The sequence below is a fragment of the Dermochelys coriacea genome, chromosome 3, assembly GCF_009764565.3.
Source record: "Dermochelys coriacea isolate rDerCor1 chromosome 3, rDerCor1.pri.v4, whole genome shotgun sequence".
NCBI classification, from domain to species: domain Eukaryota; kingdom Metazoa; phylum Chordata; order Testudines; family Dermochelyidae; genus Dermochelys; species Dermochelys coriacea.
In genome coordinates, this window is record NC_050070.1 from 46,621,039 (window position 1) to 46,637,037 (window position 15,999).

The 15,999-nt window shown below is 42.5% G+C and overlaps 1 long non-coding RNA gene across 1 annotated transcript; it reads left to right on the plus strand.

The window, feature by feature from the left end:
- The first annotated feature begins 9,634 nt into the window (after positions 1 to 9,634).
- LOC119852485 lies at positions 9,635 to 12,356 on the plus strand. Its single transcript, XR_005291668.1, has 2 exons — positions 9,635 to 9,739; positions 12,023 to 12,356. It is a non-coding gene; the product is annotated as an uncharacterized LOC119852485 (long non-coding RNA).
- The last annotated feature ends 3,643 nt before the right edge of the window (positions 12,357 to 15,999 follow it).

Here is a 15,999-nt window from a genome sequence, read left to right on the forward strand (position 1 = left end):
TATCTATCCCCAGAGCCCACACCACCAGCCAGAGCCCTCACACACACCCTGCACTCCAACCCCCTGCCCCAGCCCAGAGCGCCCTCCTGCATTCCAAACCTCTCAGCCCCAGCCCAGAGCCCTCTCCTGTACCCCAAATCCCTCATCCCTAGCCCCACATCAGAGCCTGCACCCCCATCTGGAGCCCTAACCCCCTCCCCAACATCCCAATCCACTGCCTCAATCTGGAGCCCCCTTCCACACTCTGAACTCCTAATTTATGTCTCCACCCTGGAGCCTGCACCATCAGCTGGAGGCCGCACCCCCTCTCGCACACCAGCCCCTGAGCCTGCCCGGTGAAAATGAGTGAGTGATGATGGAGTGAGTGAGTGACGGGGGAGGGATGGAGTGAGTGGGAGTGGGGCCTCAGAGGAGGGGCAGGGCATGTGTGGGGCCTCAGAGGAGGGCAGGGTGGGGGCGGGACAAGGGTGTTCAGTTTTGTGTGAGTAGAAAGTTAGCAACCCTACCTTTTGGACTGGGAGTTACCTGAATATTGATGTGATTTTTGGGGTAAGAAACCATCTGTCACAAAGTCCAGCTTGCCTAGGTAGCAAGATAGACAGGAATGCCCAAGGGGACTGTCTGTGACTCCCTCGTAAGACTTCAGAGAGGTAGCTGTGTTAGCCTGTATCAACAAAAACAACGAAGAGTCCTTGTGGCACCTTGGAGAGTAACAAATTTATTCAGGCATAAGCTTTCATGGGCTAAAACCCACTTCATCAGATGCATGAGAAGAAAATACAGTAGAGAGGTATAAATACATAGCATATGAAAAGATGGGAGTTGCCTTACAAAGTGGGGGGGTTAGTGCTAATGAGCCAAATCAATTAAGGTGGAAGTGGCCTATTCTCAACACTTGACAAGAAGGGAGGAAACAAACAAACAAAAAAATCTCCACTTTTTTGTAGTGCTAATGAGGCCAAGGTAATCAAGGTGGCCCATTTCAAACAATTCATAGAATTATAGAATATTAGGGTTGAAAAAGACCTCAGGAGGTCATCTAGTCCAATCCCCTGCTCAAAGCAGGACTAACACCAACTAAATCATCCCAGCCAAGCCTTTGTCAAGCCAGGCCTTAAAAACCTCTAAGGATGGAGAATCCACCATCTCCCTATGTAACCCATTCCAGTACTTCACCACCCTCCTAGTGAAATAGTTTCCTAATATCCAACCTAGACTTCCCGCACTGCAACTTGAGACCATTGCATCTTGTTCTGCCATCTGCCACCACTGAGAACAGCCTAGCTCCATCCTCCTTGGAACCCCGCTTCAGGTAGTTGAAGGCTGCTATCAAATCCCCCCTCACTCTTCTCTTCTGCAGACTAAATAACCCCAGTTCCCTCAGCTTCTCCTTGTAAGTCATGTGCCCCAGCCCCCTAATCGTTTTTGTTACCCTCCACTGGACTCTCTCTCCAATTTGTCCACATCCCTTCTGTAGTGGGGGGGACCAAAACTGATGCAATACCAGGTGTGTCCTCACCAGTGTCAAATAGAGGGGAATAATCACTTCCCTCGATCTGCGGGCAATGCTCCTACTAATATAGCCCAATATGCCGTTGGCCTTCTTGGCAACGAGGTCACACTGCTGACTTGTATCCAGCTTCTCGTCCACTGTAATTGCCAGGTCCTTTTCTGCAGAGCTGCTGCTTAGTCAGTCGGTCCCCAGCCTGTAGCGGTGCATGGGATTCTTCCTTCCTAAGTGCAGGACTCTACACTTGTCCTTGTTGAACCTCATCGGATTTCTTTGGCCCAATTCTCCAATTTGTCTAGGTCACTCTGGACCCTATCCCTACCCTCCAGCGTATTTACCTCTCCCCCCAGCTTAATGTCATCTGCAAACTTGCTGAGGATGCAATTATGTTGACAAGAAGCTGTGAGTATCAGCAGGGGGAAATTAGTTTTTGTAATGACCCATCCACTTCCAGTCTTTATTCAGGCTTAATTTGATGGTGTCCAGTTTGCAAATTAATTCCAGTTCTGCAGTTTCTTGTTGGAGTCTGTTTTTTGAAGTTTTTTTGTTGAATTACCATTTTTAAGTCTATTACTGAGTGTCCAGGGAGATTTAAGTGTTCTCCTACTGGTTTTTGAATGGTATAATTCTTGATGTCAGATTTGTGTCCATTTATTCTTTTTAGTAGAGACTGTCTGGTTTGGCCAATGTACATGGCAGGGGCATTGCTGGCACACGACGGCCTATATCACATTTCTAGAACGAGCCTCGTAAGACTGTTATAGTGCTTTAGGAGTTCACACTTGTTACTGGTGATAAATAATTTTAGAACATGCAGTGCATTTTGGGGTTTTGCCCAGCTTCTTGACAGTCCGCCCCGAGCTTGGCACTCACAGCCGTGAGCCACTCCAGACAGCGCGACACCAGGATTCTGCGCACTAGTGGAGAGGCCTGCAGGGAGCAGGAAGAGCCCTGCTGAGTAAGGGAAACAAAGAAAACCATTCTGCAGCAGAACCGGCTGAGTGGTAGGAAGTGCTAAGCTCTGCAGTGAGCCTGTGGAAGAGGCTTAGGCAGGGTGTTGATGATACGCTGGGAACCCAGGAAGACGCTGAGGCTAAGCCAAAGGCAGGGCAAGGTAAAAAGTGGTTCAGGGAGGCAGCAAGGGGCCGTATAGTAAGGCCTTGAATGGTCTATTTGAGGGTCTGTGGACCAGAACCCAATAGAGAGGCAGGGCTTGGTTTCCCCTAGCAGCCCACTGAGAAAAATGGAGCAGAAAATCCTCCTGACAAGGAGTAAGGGCTACTGAAAACCCCCGACATTAAGGATAAGCACTAGTGAGTCCTGATTCAGACTGAAGGCACAATGTGACAGACTATTGTTTAGTGGATTATTGGTTTACCCTGGAAAGGGTAGGACTATGTGTGACCCAGCCTGTAGGCCAAGTCACAAGAAGTAGACCACCACAGAGCCAAAAAGGCTGTCAGCAGAGGGCAGTAAGGGGGAGAGCATGCAATGTCACAACCAGCTACTAGGAGGAATGGTGGTCAGTGAGTCATGCTTACAGTAACATTAAATTAAGTGATATTTCAAGAGTGTTGCCTTTCTATACCTTGGGAATATGCACCTTAGCTATATAATTCAGGGTGGGATTTTCAAAAACATGTATGTGATTTAGAAACACAGACTTCCTTTGATTGTCAATGAGATTTGTAACACTCATGCACTTTTGAATATCTTACCTTTAGTTTCCAATAAAATCTACCAAATTTGCGCACACAAAAAAGTCGGGCCATGTGACCATTATCATTTGTAGTTATAAGGCTGAACAATACTTGTATAGTAATATTGCATAGAAAACACAGGAAGACAGAAGTAAAATGATTTGCCGAAGATCCCACAACAAGTTGATGGAATAGGTGAGGTGGGAATAGATGCTTCTGCCAAATTTGTACAAGACTCTGTGTTGTCCTCTTGTGTACTCCCTGGTGTAAGGACATGGCAGAAGTGAGAGGAGTGATTTGGAAATGCCAGAACATATCATGGGCCCTTGAGATTAGTCACTATTAAATATTACTATTTCTATACTGCACCAATGCATTGCTCTTCTGTTTTTTGATTTTTTAGGTTTCTTGGTTATGGAGATTGTATGCTTAGGGCTTGTTTGAAAGGGAGGTTGGTTATTATTTGTTATTCCTTAACACAGGTCACCACGGTGCTACCTGGCATTCTGAGGTTTGCAGTTACTAATTATAATTGGATAATATTAATTGGTATGTATACTACTGCATATTCAATTCTAACCACTTTTCATTCACCCAAACATTCACAGAAAAAAACCCAAAACCAGTTCTGTCCTTTGGCCCATATCATGCTGTATTAAGCTTTTTCCAGGTCTGCTCTGCTTCAAACAGTGCTCAACTACTTCAGCCACACTGTCCCCATCTAAAGCTATGTTAATTTATCTCCATAATGATTTACTTCCTCCCTCTCCTTTCAGGAGTCCTTGAAGTCATTAAGCATCCACAATGCAGCTTCTGTCTATTTTCTGTTCCACAGTAAGAAATAAATACAGTACTCTGTCTACAATACTTTAATTCCAGGCCAAAAATGAGCCCTGGTGCTGAATGATTGCACTTTACATAATAGTGTCTGTTACACTGGATTTCAGATTACGCATGAATACATATTAACTATGTCCTGTTGAGTAATACCATACATTGCAAATGCCATATGCTGTTCACCCATATTGTCTTAAGTGAAGATGAGGGAAAACAAGCATGCTGATGTTGGCCCATAGGATGTTTTTGACAAGATGTACATTTATATAGTAGTATGGAGGCTTCTGACAGGAGTGGGATATTCGGGAACTGTATGTGCAGGACATCTTGTTGACAAAAACAGAGCATTTTCCTTATGAAAGGAAATAATAAGGTAATCAAAACACAGTTCACCACCCTCAGGAAAGAGCAACATTTTAATAATGAGAATTCAATGTTGAAATTAAAACTTGTGTTTGGATTTAGGTCATTTTGTTTTAAGTCCCATGTGGTCCCCTGTGCATTAACTTGTGTAAATGAATTGTGCTGCTCATTCCTTAACTTCTGCAAGTTACTCCATTAAGATCTTAGTTTGCTTCTGTTTCACCCACACAGTTCATTCTCTACTTCCAGCATGATCTGGGTAGTAATCAGAAAGTATGTGAATGCAACAGCAAGACCATTTCTCCTACTCTTTCTTTGAATAGTTGATTGTCCTGCTGTAGGCTGATGATGTAAAGTTGGTTGGCTGGTTTCAGAAACAGTCTGTTTTGCTTGCTCTGTTGGGTCACAGGAGTATGCTGCAATCATGTTTCCAGGCTGTTGTAGTTCATGCTCTCATATCTCCAGTAAGAAGTAGTCCATGATGTCATTCACACCCAGACGCTCTACTCCAGACAACCCTCCAATGAGTTCTGCACAAGTTAGACATAAGAAAATAAGTTATCTTCCCATGTACCTTCAGACTTTGGAGCAGACCCTTAAGATAAGAATGAATAGCATTTAATAATATAAATTAATTAAAAATTAATAATGTTTTAAAGAAAGTATCTTGCCAGGATTTCCTCAAGGGCTTTTGGGAGGAGAAGTATAACTTTGCCAAGCCAGCAGAAGAAACTAAAAAGAAGTGAAAAACAATGTTTTCTTTTAAATAAATAACAACCTACCAGAGTGCCATACAGCTCGCCAACTACTTTGTTTGATAAGATGATCTCTTTCTTCCTCCCCCCCGCACCCCTCATTGTCAGCAGCATTTTAAGGTCTTAGTACTTGTGTCTATGGAGTTTATTTTGCAGTGGAAAATAATTGCTGGGTCTTCTTCTATTGGCATCTGAGCCTCTCAACAATAATAACACCAGGAGACATTATCTGATGGTCTTGACAAAAATACAGGACCAGGACTCTGGAGAGCTAGATGTTCTGAGTCTGACACTGATTTGCTGCGTGAGCTTGAGAAAGGCATTCATAATTTTCTGTCTATTTCTTCTGTAAAACAGGGATTATTGTACTTGCACACCACTGGACAGGCATTAGCAGGAGACATTCTCCCCCTTCCTACCCCCGGAGCCAATATCTTCTCCCTTTTCCATGTAGAAGCCAAAGTAGGGGAGTGTCATTGGCCTAGTGTCTCCCTGTGCCTGGTCAGAAGAGTTTGCCTGATCCACCTGAAAGTTCAAAGGATCCAGGGTCCTGCAGGACAGCTAGAGAGGAAGGCTGATTTGGTAGCCAAGGGACTAGGATTTCGGAGCTCTTGGGTGAATTGCTTAATATCTCTAGGCCTCCATCCCCATGTGTAAAGTGGGGATAATATAACTTTCTTATGTTGTAGGCATGTTGTGAAGATAAATCTATTAATGCTTGTGAGCTGCTGAAATACTGCTGTGGTTATGTTTGTGCGGGGTGGGGGGGGTGAGGAATTTTAAGTACGTAGGTGGGTGCAAAGGCAGATAGAGCTAGGGATATTATTCAACCAGGTAGCTAAGAGGAATACTGAGCAATTTGATCACCTGTCAAGAGTGGCTGGACCGGCTCATTTCAGTTTTTACCTCACCAGAAGCTTTATATTTCTCATTCCTTAATCTAATTCAGTCAATCCACAGAGCCAGTAAATAGAGTAATAAAAGCAGCATAATCCAGGATAAACCCCAGCATCCCTTCTGTGACTTCTATTTAATAAGCATTTATCTGTGCTCATCATTGAAGCAGCTGGGTCCCTTACATCAATACAAATACAATACACAATCCTATCAAACTTTCAGTGTATAGGTTCAATAACAGAACAATCTATTCCCACGCACAGACTCTCCAAGGCTTGCCATACTGGTCTGCAGACTCAGCCAAAAAATACGAATGTGCTGTAGGGCGAAGTGGAGATAGATAAAACACAGCATTAAAAGGCTTAGTTTGAAGAAGCACTTCCTACTCAGCAAACAGGTTAATACAGTATCAACAATCTCTGCCCAGCACATTTTCTGGTTGTGTTAGGACACGATACCATTAGCAACAATGGTTTAATATACATGCATAATGATTTAAAAGACTGAGGTAGATGCACTGGGCGTGGATCTCATGTTCATATCAGGCTGGAAACAAACCTTGGGACTACTTTGGTTTGTCTTGTGTTTTATTTAAATCTTTGTTTTTCCATTCCTGTCATTTGCCAATCAGGCTTCACTTCATAGCTGGTTTAGACACATTACTGGCTAGCATCTGATCAGCTGGATACAGTCACTCCAGGCCTGGATCTACAAAGGGACTTGGGCAGTGTAATACTTACTGTCCCATCACCTAATTTTTAGGTGCATAGAAAAAACACTGGAACAACACTGGGATCCACAAAGCCTGAGTGAGGATTTGATCACTATGGCCACAACAGGCATCCAACAGGGAGGGCAGTGTCTTTTGACCAGCTAAAGACAGGAGAAGGCATTTCTCTTTACTAAAGCTAGGATCCCCATACAAAGAATTCGGAGAGAGAGGTGCCTTAGAAAGCCACCCACAAAAGCCAGCCTGGTAGGTACGACATTGCCTAAACTAGCCAAATGGGAGATGCTGAGGAGGGGTGTGTCCTAAACCCCTCTCTGTCAGGGAGCTAGGTGTTTAAGACTGAGCTGCAGTCTTGCCATCCACAGTCAGGAACCCCTTTCCTGGTGTCAGGTGTCTTAGAAGCACCCAAGTTTCTTGTGACAATGAGTTAGGTGCCTGTTTGGCTTCACTCCACTCAGAATGGGTGGGTATGGTGCCCATCTTAACTGTTATCCCAGTGGTTAGAGCACTCACCTAATATGTAGGAGATCCAGGTTCAATTCCCCTCTGCCTCATGGAGAGAGAGAATTTGAACAGGGGTCCACTCCCCTCTCAAGAGTGTGCGTTGACCACTGAGCTGTGGGATATTCTAAAGAGGGGCTCCCTCAGTCTGCCATTAAAGCTGTTCCACTGGGGATAAATAAGAAAAGAGTTATTGGAGCAGAATGACTGGACCTTTGGTATCCCACAGAGGTTCTTAAACTGCCAGGCTGTAAAGTCATATTTTCTCTCTCTCTGTCTCTGGCCCAATGACTAGCTAAGTATTTATCCAAAGTGGAACAGCTTCAATGGAAGAGAACCTGACATCAAACTAGGATTAAAACTAGCATTAAAAGAGGCAGAAACTGAGGTGCCTAAAGAAGTCTCATAGTGCAAATATAGGTGCCATCTGAATGAGTTTAGGTATCTACAGTGTTAGGCAGCAGCCAAGTGGGAGTTTTGTGGATGACAGTAGCACTTAGAACTGGGACTTAGGTGTCTAGGTCTGAAGTTTAGGCACCCAAATACCTTTATAGATCTGGGCCTTAGTGCTCCCAAACTGGAAAATTCTTTGGTATCCATTATACTTCTGTTTAATATATATTTCACAAATTGAAGGGGTTCAGGGACACATAATGAAAAAGATAAGAGCCATGGAAAGTCTTTCATATGAAGAGTGGAAAGATTTTCGGAGAAATCCTGGCCCCACTGAACTTGCACTGAGGAAAATAAGCACAGGATTTCATTGACTGACTTTATAGAGGAGATGAATAAGAGGAGACACAATAAGGATTTATAAAATAGTAGTCAATGGCATACAGAAGGTAAATCATACACTGTATGGTTTATTGTTGTATAATACAGGAACCAGGGGCATTCCATGAAACTGAAAGGCAGCAAATGTAAAGCAGATGAAAGAAAATAGTTTTTACACCATGCATGATTAACCGGTTGGAACACACACCCACAATATATCATTGAGGTGAAGAACTTAGAAAGAATGAGCTTTATCTGATGAAGAAAATAAGGCTGAAACTGCAAGTTGAGGTCATGGAGATTTGTGGTTAATAAAAGTTATAAATGTCTATCAATGCAAGAAACTAAAAAAACAAAAATAGATGAGCTAGACTATACAGACACAGCTGTGGAGGAGAACCTAGATGTAATTAAGCATTTCTGAAACATGGGAAGATGACAGTCATTGTAATACTTGGTTACTATTCAAGCACGACAGCTTAGGTCATAAAGGAGGAAGAATAAGACTATATCAAAGAGATTCTGTAGAGTCTATTGAAATAAAATTTGAATGGGAATGTCATTCAATAGAATCTGCAGGAATAATCCTCCTAAGTCACAAGTATATAAATAGAACAACAGGTAAACAGAGGTGAGCAACATTTTTCAGTTTTACTGTCAAAAAATTCAAAGTTTGTAGTGAAAATTATTTGCAGATTTTTGACTAGCTTATAAAGTGTGTCAAATTTTGCCCCAAATTGAAATTTTTATTCAAAATATTTCATCAAAAATATTGAAAAAGTTTGAGTTGAAAGTCATTAATAAGGGAATAAAATCTACTAAACAGCAATAATGGATTATTGCAACTACTTAAACAGTAACTCTCTAACAGTTTCTGTGGTCCTCTTGGAGATCAGCTGTTGGATTTATTTTATAGTCATAGGGGAAAAATGAAACTATTTCTGTATTTATATTTATTTGTATTTGAGCAACTGAAATGACTGTCCATATTGAATGCATTAATGCTTGCTCTTGCCCTGAGTCATTCTATAAGCAAGAAACAGGTGATAAGAATTTATCTAAACACTTTGGACCTGATTCTGGACTCCCATTGACTTCCATAAGAGCAGGACTCAGCCCATTGTGTAACTAATTAACCTTTGATTAACTTTAAGGGTATTTGGTTTTTAGTAACATGGACACTGATAAGGTGGAGGGGGACTGTGGTGGTTCATGGGAGTTCCTTGTTAACAGAGCCAGTCTTTGGGCCCTGTCAATGAGATCCTCAGCTTTCATTTTGAAAACAAAGTCTCTACCCTTTTCTTTGTGAAAATAACCTTGCAAATGTGAACTGATACAAGTCAATCTCTTGACCGAAAGGAATATGCAGTTGGACTCCATCTCTGCAGCATGAGACTGTGGGGAAGGAGACTGAGAGAGCAGAGGGAGCTGCCTGCAGGAGACTTGAAGCCTGAGACAGGGTTACTAAATGAGTTAATCAGAGACACCTGTTGCAGGGAGGAATCCTCAAGCTACTGGTTCCTTATAAAAGATCTCACTTATATAAATGAGTCCTAGAATTCTGAAAGGGAACCATGCTGAGCAGAGCAGTTGCAAGCTGACCCTCAGAAGAGGTCACTACTTAAAAATTGCTTAAAAAAAGATCCTGTGAATGAACACTCGAGGCTCTGAGGTAAGAGCTGTTCCCTAGGACAGACTTTGGGGACTTTGAGTTTTACTGTTCAATTCATTTTGTCTGAACAAAACCAGCCCCAATAAGGACGGTGATTGGATGAACAAAGTGTGCCGAGTCTGTGTAAAAGGGCCTAGGAGAGGGCACATAATAAGCAGAGTAGTGCGGGGCCCCTCAGCTATGAGGAAGTGCATGGGGTGGCCAATGTCTTTACAGAGACCTGAAGTGCTCCCGCTCCATCCCTATCCAACACATCTATACAGAGCATCCTCCCCTAAGTCTTACTTTTGCATTATATTTGCTGGCCTGTATTGCTATTATTTGTGTATTGTTATAGCATCCAGGTGTCCCAGTTATGGAACAGGACCCCATTGTGCTATGCATTATACAAACACAGAACAAAAAGAGAGTCCCTGGACCTCAAGCACTTCTAATCTACTTACCAGGCAAGAGACAACAGATGGGTACAGACAGAACAATATAAATTGTAAGCTGGACTCTACAGAAACAATGAGACAATATTGGTCTGCATGCTAGGCAGTGGTCTCTGAATAGCAGCATCCTAATGTTTGTCAAGTTTTTGTAAGTATCATATTGAAGAATTTTAAGGATTTGAAGCAGAACAATTAAGTGATTTTTGTGGCTATTTATGGGGTGCTTCACCCAAGTATGAGGGGCAGCATGGGAGAAATGTGTTGATCCAAGTGGGCAATTGAGGTGAGCATCATGGGCTGATTGAAGGCAGGAGTTGACATTTCAGTGCTGAGTGAGAGATGACAGGTGGAGTGAAGACAATGAGCTTACTTTGGTGCGACAGAGAAGGGGGACCCAATGGACATTTGAAAAGAGAAGAGTGATGTAGAGACAATGATGGGCTAGGAGAATGATCTTTGCAGAAATCTGACTGGATATGAGCCGGGAAAGACTGTATTTGTCAAGACCAGAGAAAAGAATATTCAAGAAATGAGATGATTAGAACCTGGGCAGGAGTTTAGCTGTGGGGATGAACAGGAAGGGACGAATCTTAGGTCTTGTCTACACTGCCACTTTACAGCGCTGAAGCTTTCTAGCTCAGGGGTGTGAAAAAACAATGCTTCATTATCTTACTGAGTCAGGGCCTAAAAGGGGTTCCTTGGCCTGCTCCTGCACTGGGGGCCTGGAATGAATGAAGCAAAACTGTCCTTTTCCTCTTCTAGATCAGATCTAATACAGAGCAGAATTTTAGTCCTCAATACTTAAAGCTCAATTTGGGCATGTTTTAAGCAAATAAGTGTGTTTTAAAAACGACAATAAAAACCCATATTCTCCTACAGAGGTAAGAGAGGCAATTTCCTAATGGAAACAGTGCTTCATAACTGATGTTTGTTTGACTTTTTTCTGCTCGATGTTGAATGGGTTTTTCTATTTTTAAAGCATTGAGGGTACTGGTGATGGATTTAGTTAATTAGTTCTCTTTGTCATTGCAAACCATGATAGCTTGTTGGCAATTTAATGTTAATAAGCAGCAATAAGTAAGTAACTTAATTCTAAACAATATTTTAAAGTGAATTTGAAAGTCAGTAATTTCACTGAAAAAGAACTAAATGAGTTAAATCAAGTAGAGAAGAACAAAAATAAATTGCAGCTTTGTCATTTGCATCAGGCGTTGATGTAGATTCATATGCCCAATGGTCATGATAGCAGCAGATATATATGTGCATTCAATCATTGTTTTCAATCTAAGATGGAAGAAACATTTTTCTTTTCAAAAAAGAAGACAGCTGTAATTTGTCTATCCATCCTATTGTCTGTCAAATATTTTATTCCAATATTAACTAGATACATTTACCCCATAGCTATTAAGATATTTAGCAGTAGTCACTTGCAGAGCACTGTGAGGTTTCATGTCTGTATGAGGCTGATCTGTGATATGATTTTATAGATAAGAAAAATAAGAGATTGACTTGACTAAAGTCATGCAGCAAGTCAATGGAAAAACTTGAGTTTAGCAGATCCTAGCTCCAGGTCCTGCGCTCAGACCTCTGCTTTATACTGCCTCCCTATGTCATTGGATGGTGCCAACCAGGTGTGGTAGTCTTCCAGGTGGGCCTTTTCTGGGCTGTAAGTGCTTCATACTCTACAAAATATGTTGCATCCTGAGGCAAAAAGCTGAAGAGAATGTGGAAATTGACTTTCCTTTATTTGAATGTGCCGTAAATGCCCTAGCAGATGTATTTGAATATAATAACTAGATGGCTCAGACACACCCACTCACTCAATTAACATGTATTTTACTCTTTCCAGTCTCTCCTGGTAACCTGTCCACCCATGACCTCCCAGAACATTCCTCGGAAGAACAATGGATCCCCCAAAAGGTGGAGCGGTGTGTCTGCCCCCTTTGCATGAGAGCGAGTTCAAGTTGGGATTGTGGCTTGGGTTGGTTCGTCTCAGTTCCGCAGTTAAGAAGTTTAATGAATCATTAGCTACTGTTACGTCAGCATTAGCCTATGAATATCTTCCTTATTTCTAATGGTCTTGGCTTGTACACTCCTTCTCTACTGGTGCTTTTCAGGCTTTGGATTTGATTACTAAGAGTAGTTAGCATCCTAGTGTTCTTTATAAATGTAATTTGCTCTGGGTTGCCTGGCTGTTTGCTTTTAATCCTTTTTCTAAGTATTAGTTCCATTGAAACTTGCTCATTTATGTCTGCTTTAGAAGGCTTTTTTTTTATAGACCTTCATTTTCATCCTTATAATTTGGCTAGAACTATAGGAGGTGAGCTACAATCCTGGAATTGAAGGCAGGAGCCATGGGACTGAAACCCTGATCCCTGGTGCCCCCCTCAAGCCATATGTGGTAGGACTGAAGCCGAGAGCCAGGGCTGAATCCTGGATCCCCAGTGCTCCCTCTGGGAGAAGCCTCCTGAACCCATGGGCAGAGTTGGGTGGGTACCAGGGGCATTGTCCCCCCGAACCTGCAGTGCAAGTGCAGGGCAGTCCAGGGGGCAGCTCCACACCCCCCATGGCTCCTTCTCTCCCCCACGTGAAGTCAGAGCCTGGACACTGGATCCAGGCTGTGCGGGCAGGGCAGCTGCTCCTCTGGCCAGTGCCATGGAGCAGGAAGCCATGCTGTTCTCTCCTCTCCTGCTGGTGCAGGGGATTGAAGCTGCAGGAATGGGGGACCCAGCTCTATGGCTGGCAGAGCCCTGAGGAAACAGGGATGGCAGGGTAGTCCTCCTGGCACACAGCCCCTAGCTACCCCCTCCCTGCATCCCTGAGCTAGTCCCCAACCCACACACAGCCCCTAGCTACTCCCTTCCTGCATCCTGACCTGCATCCTGCCCATACACAGCCCCTATCTACCCCCTCCCTGCATCCCTCACCTACACCCTGCCCGTGCACAGCCCCTGGCTACTCCCTTTCTGCACCCTGACCTACCCCCTGCCAGCACACAGGCCCAACTACTCTCCTCCCTGCAGCCTGAGCTGTTTTCAAACTTTTTCAGCTAACCCCTCCACCTTTTGAGTTATAATTTTTGGTTGCACCTTCCCCCCCACCCCACCTGCAGAGGTGAAGCAGGGAGTGCAGGTGGCACTGCCCCCCTGGATCCTGCCATGTGGAGCTGGCTTGAGACCCACAAGCCCCTACCGCCCAAAAATAAAAGTCAGAGCAGTAATCACTTAATTGTAAGTATATACTTATAATTTTTACCTATTGTTAATGTTATAATAATGCAGTATTTCTTTTTAACGGGTGCTCAGTCAACTTAATGTTGTTTTGAATCTTTGTACTGCATAATTCTGATTGATTGCTATCGAACTCGCTTGAATACGAGCAATTTTACTAGGTGTTCCGTATTTAGCATAGGGAAATATGGTCACCCTATTGTAACTCCATGCTCTAATAAGAATATAGCAGTAGGGATATGTTACCAACCACCTGACCAGGATGGTGGAAGTGACTTTGAAATGCTCAGGGAGATTAGAGAGCTATTAAAATAAAAAACCCAATAATAATGGGGGATTTCAACTATCCCCATATTGACTGGGTACGTGCCACCTCAGGATGGAATGCAGAGATAAAATTTCTTGACATGTTAAATGACAGCTTCTTGGAGCAGCTGGTCCTGGAACCCACCAGAGAACAGGCAATTCTTGATTTAGTCCTAAATGGAGCACAGATCTGGTCCAAGAAGTGAATATAGCTGGACTGGTTGGTAAGAGTGACCATAATGTAATTAAATTTAACATCCCTGTGGCGAGGAAAACAGCACAGCAGCCCAACACTGTAGCATTTAATTTCAGAAAGGGGGACTACAGAAAAATGAGGAAGTTAGTTAAACAAATTAAAAGATACAGTGCAAAAAGTGAAATCCCTGCAAGCTGGATAGAAACTTTTTTAAAGACACCATAATAAAGGCTCAACTTAAAAGTATACCCCAAATTATAAAACCTAGTAAGAGAACCAAAAAAGTGCCACGGTGGCTAAACAACAAAGTAATGAAGCAGTGAGGCAAAAAGATATTCTTTAAAAAGTGGAAGTTAAATCCTAGTGAGGAAAATAGAAAGGCGCATAAACACTGGCAAATGAAGTGTAAACATATAATTAGGAAGGCCAAAAAAAGAATTTGAAGAACAGCTAGCCAAAGACTAAAAAAAAAAAAGCAATTTTTTAAATTACATCGAGCAGGAAGCCTGCTAAACAACCAGTGGGGCCACTGGATGATCGAGATGTTACAGGAGCAGTCAAGGATGATAAAGCCATTGCAGAGAAATTAAATGAATTCTTTGCATCGGTCTTCATGGCTGAGGATGTGAGAGATTCCTAAACCTGAGCCATTCTTTTTAGGTGACAGATCTGAGGAACTGTCCCAGATTGAGGTGTCATTAGAGGAGGTTTTGGAACAAATTGATAAACTAAACAATCATAAGTCACCAGGGCCAGATGGTATTCATCCAAGTGTTCTGAAGGAACTCAAAAGTGAAATGGCAGAACTAACAACTGTAGTCTGTAACCTATCATTTAAATCAGCTTCTGTAATAGATGATAGCTAATGTGATGCCAAATTTTAAAAAGGGCTCCAGAGGTGATCACAGGCCAGTAAGCCTGACTTCAGTACCAGGCATACTAATTGAAACTATAGTAAAGAACAAAATTGTCAGACACATAGCTGAACATAATTTGTTGGGGAAGAGTCAATATGGTTTTTGGTCAGGCGTGATTTCCCTTTACAATCTACTAGAATTCTTTGAGGGGGTCAACAAGCATGTGAATGAGGGGGATTCAGTGGATATATTGTACTTAGATTTTCAGAAAGCTTTTGACAAGGTCCCTCACCAAAGGCTCTTACGCAAAGTAAGTGTCATGGGATAAGAGGGAAAGTCCTCTCATGGATTGGTAAATGGCTAAAAGATAGGAAACACAAAGGGTAGGAATAAATGGTCAGTTTTCAGAATGGAGAGAGGAAAATAATGGTGTCCCCCAGGGGTCTGTACTGTGCCCAGTCCTATTCAACATATTCATAAATGACCTGGAAAAAGGGGTAAACAGTGAGGTGGCAAAACTGGAAGATGATACAAAATTGCTCAAGATCGCTAAGTCCCAGGCAGACTATGAAGAGCTACAAAAGGATCTCACAAAAGCAGGTGACTGGGCAACAAAATGGCAGATGAAATTCAATGTTGATAAATGCAAAGTAATGCACATTAGAAAACGTATTCCCAACAATACATATAAAATGATGAGGTCTAAATTAGCTGTTACCACTCAAGAAAGAGATCTTGGAGTCATTGTTCTCTGAAAACATCCACTCAATGTGCAGCGGCAGTCAAAAAAGCAAACAGAATGCTGGGAATAATTAAGAAAGGGATAGATAATAGGACAGAAAATATCATGTTGCCTCTATATAAATCCATGGTGTGCCCACATCTTGAATACTGCATGCAGATGTGGTCATCCCATCTCAAAGAAGATGTATTGGAATTGGAAAAGGTTCAGAAAAGGGAAACAAAAATGATTAGGGGTATGCAATGGCTGCCATATGAGGAGAGATTAATAAAACTGTCTCTTGTCTCTTTTCCAAGATTAAAACTGGGGTGGGATGAGATAGAGGTCTATAAAATCCTGACTGGTGTGGAGAAAATAAATAAGGAAGTGTTACTTACTCCTTCTCATAACACAAGAACTAGGGGTCACCAAATGAAATTAATAGGCAGATTTAAAACAAAGGGAAGTATTTTTTTCACACAATCAACCTGTGGAACTCCTTGCCAGAGGATATTG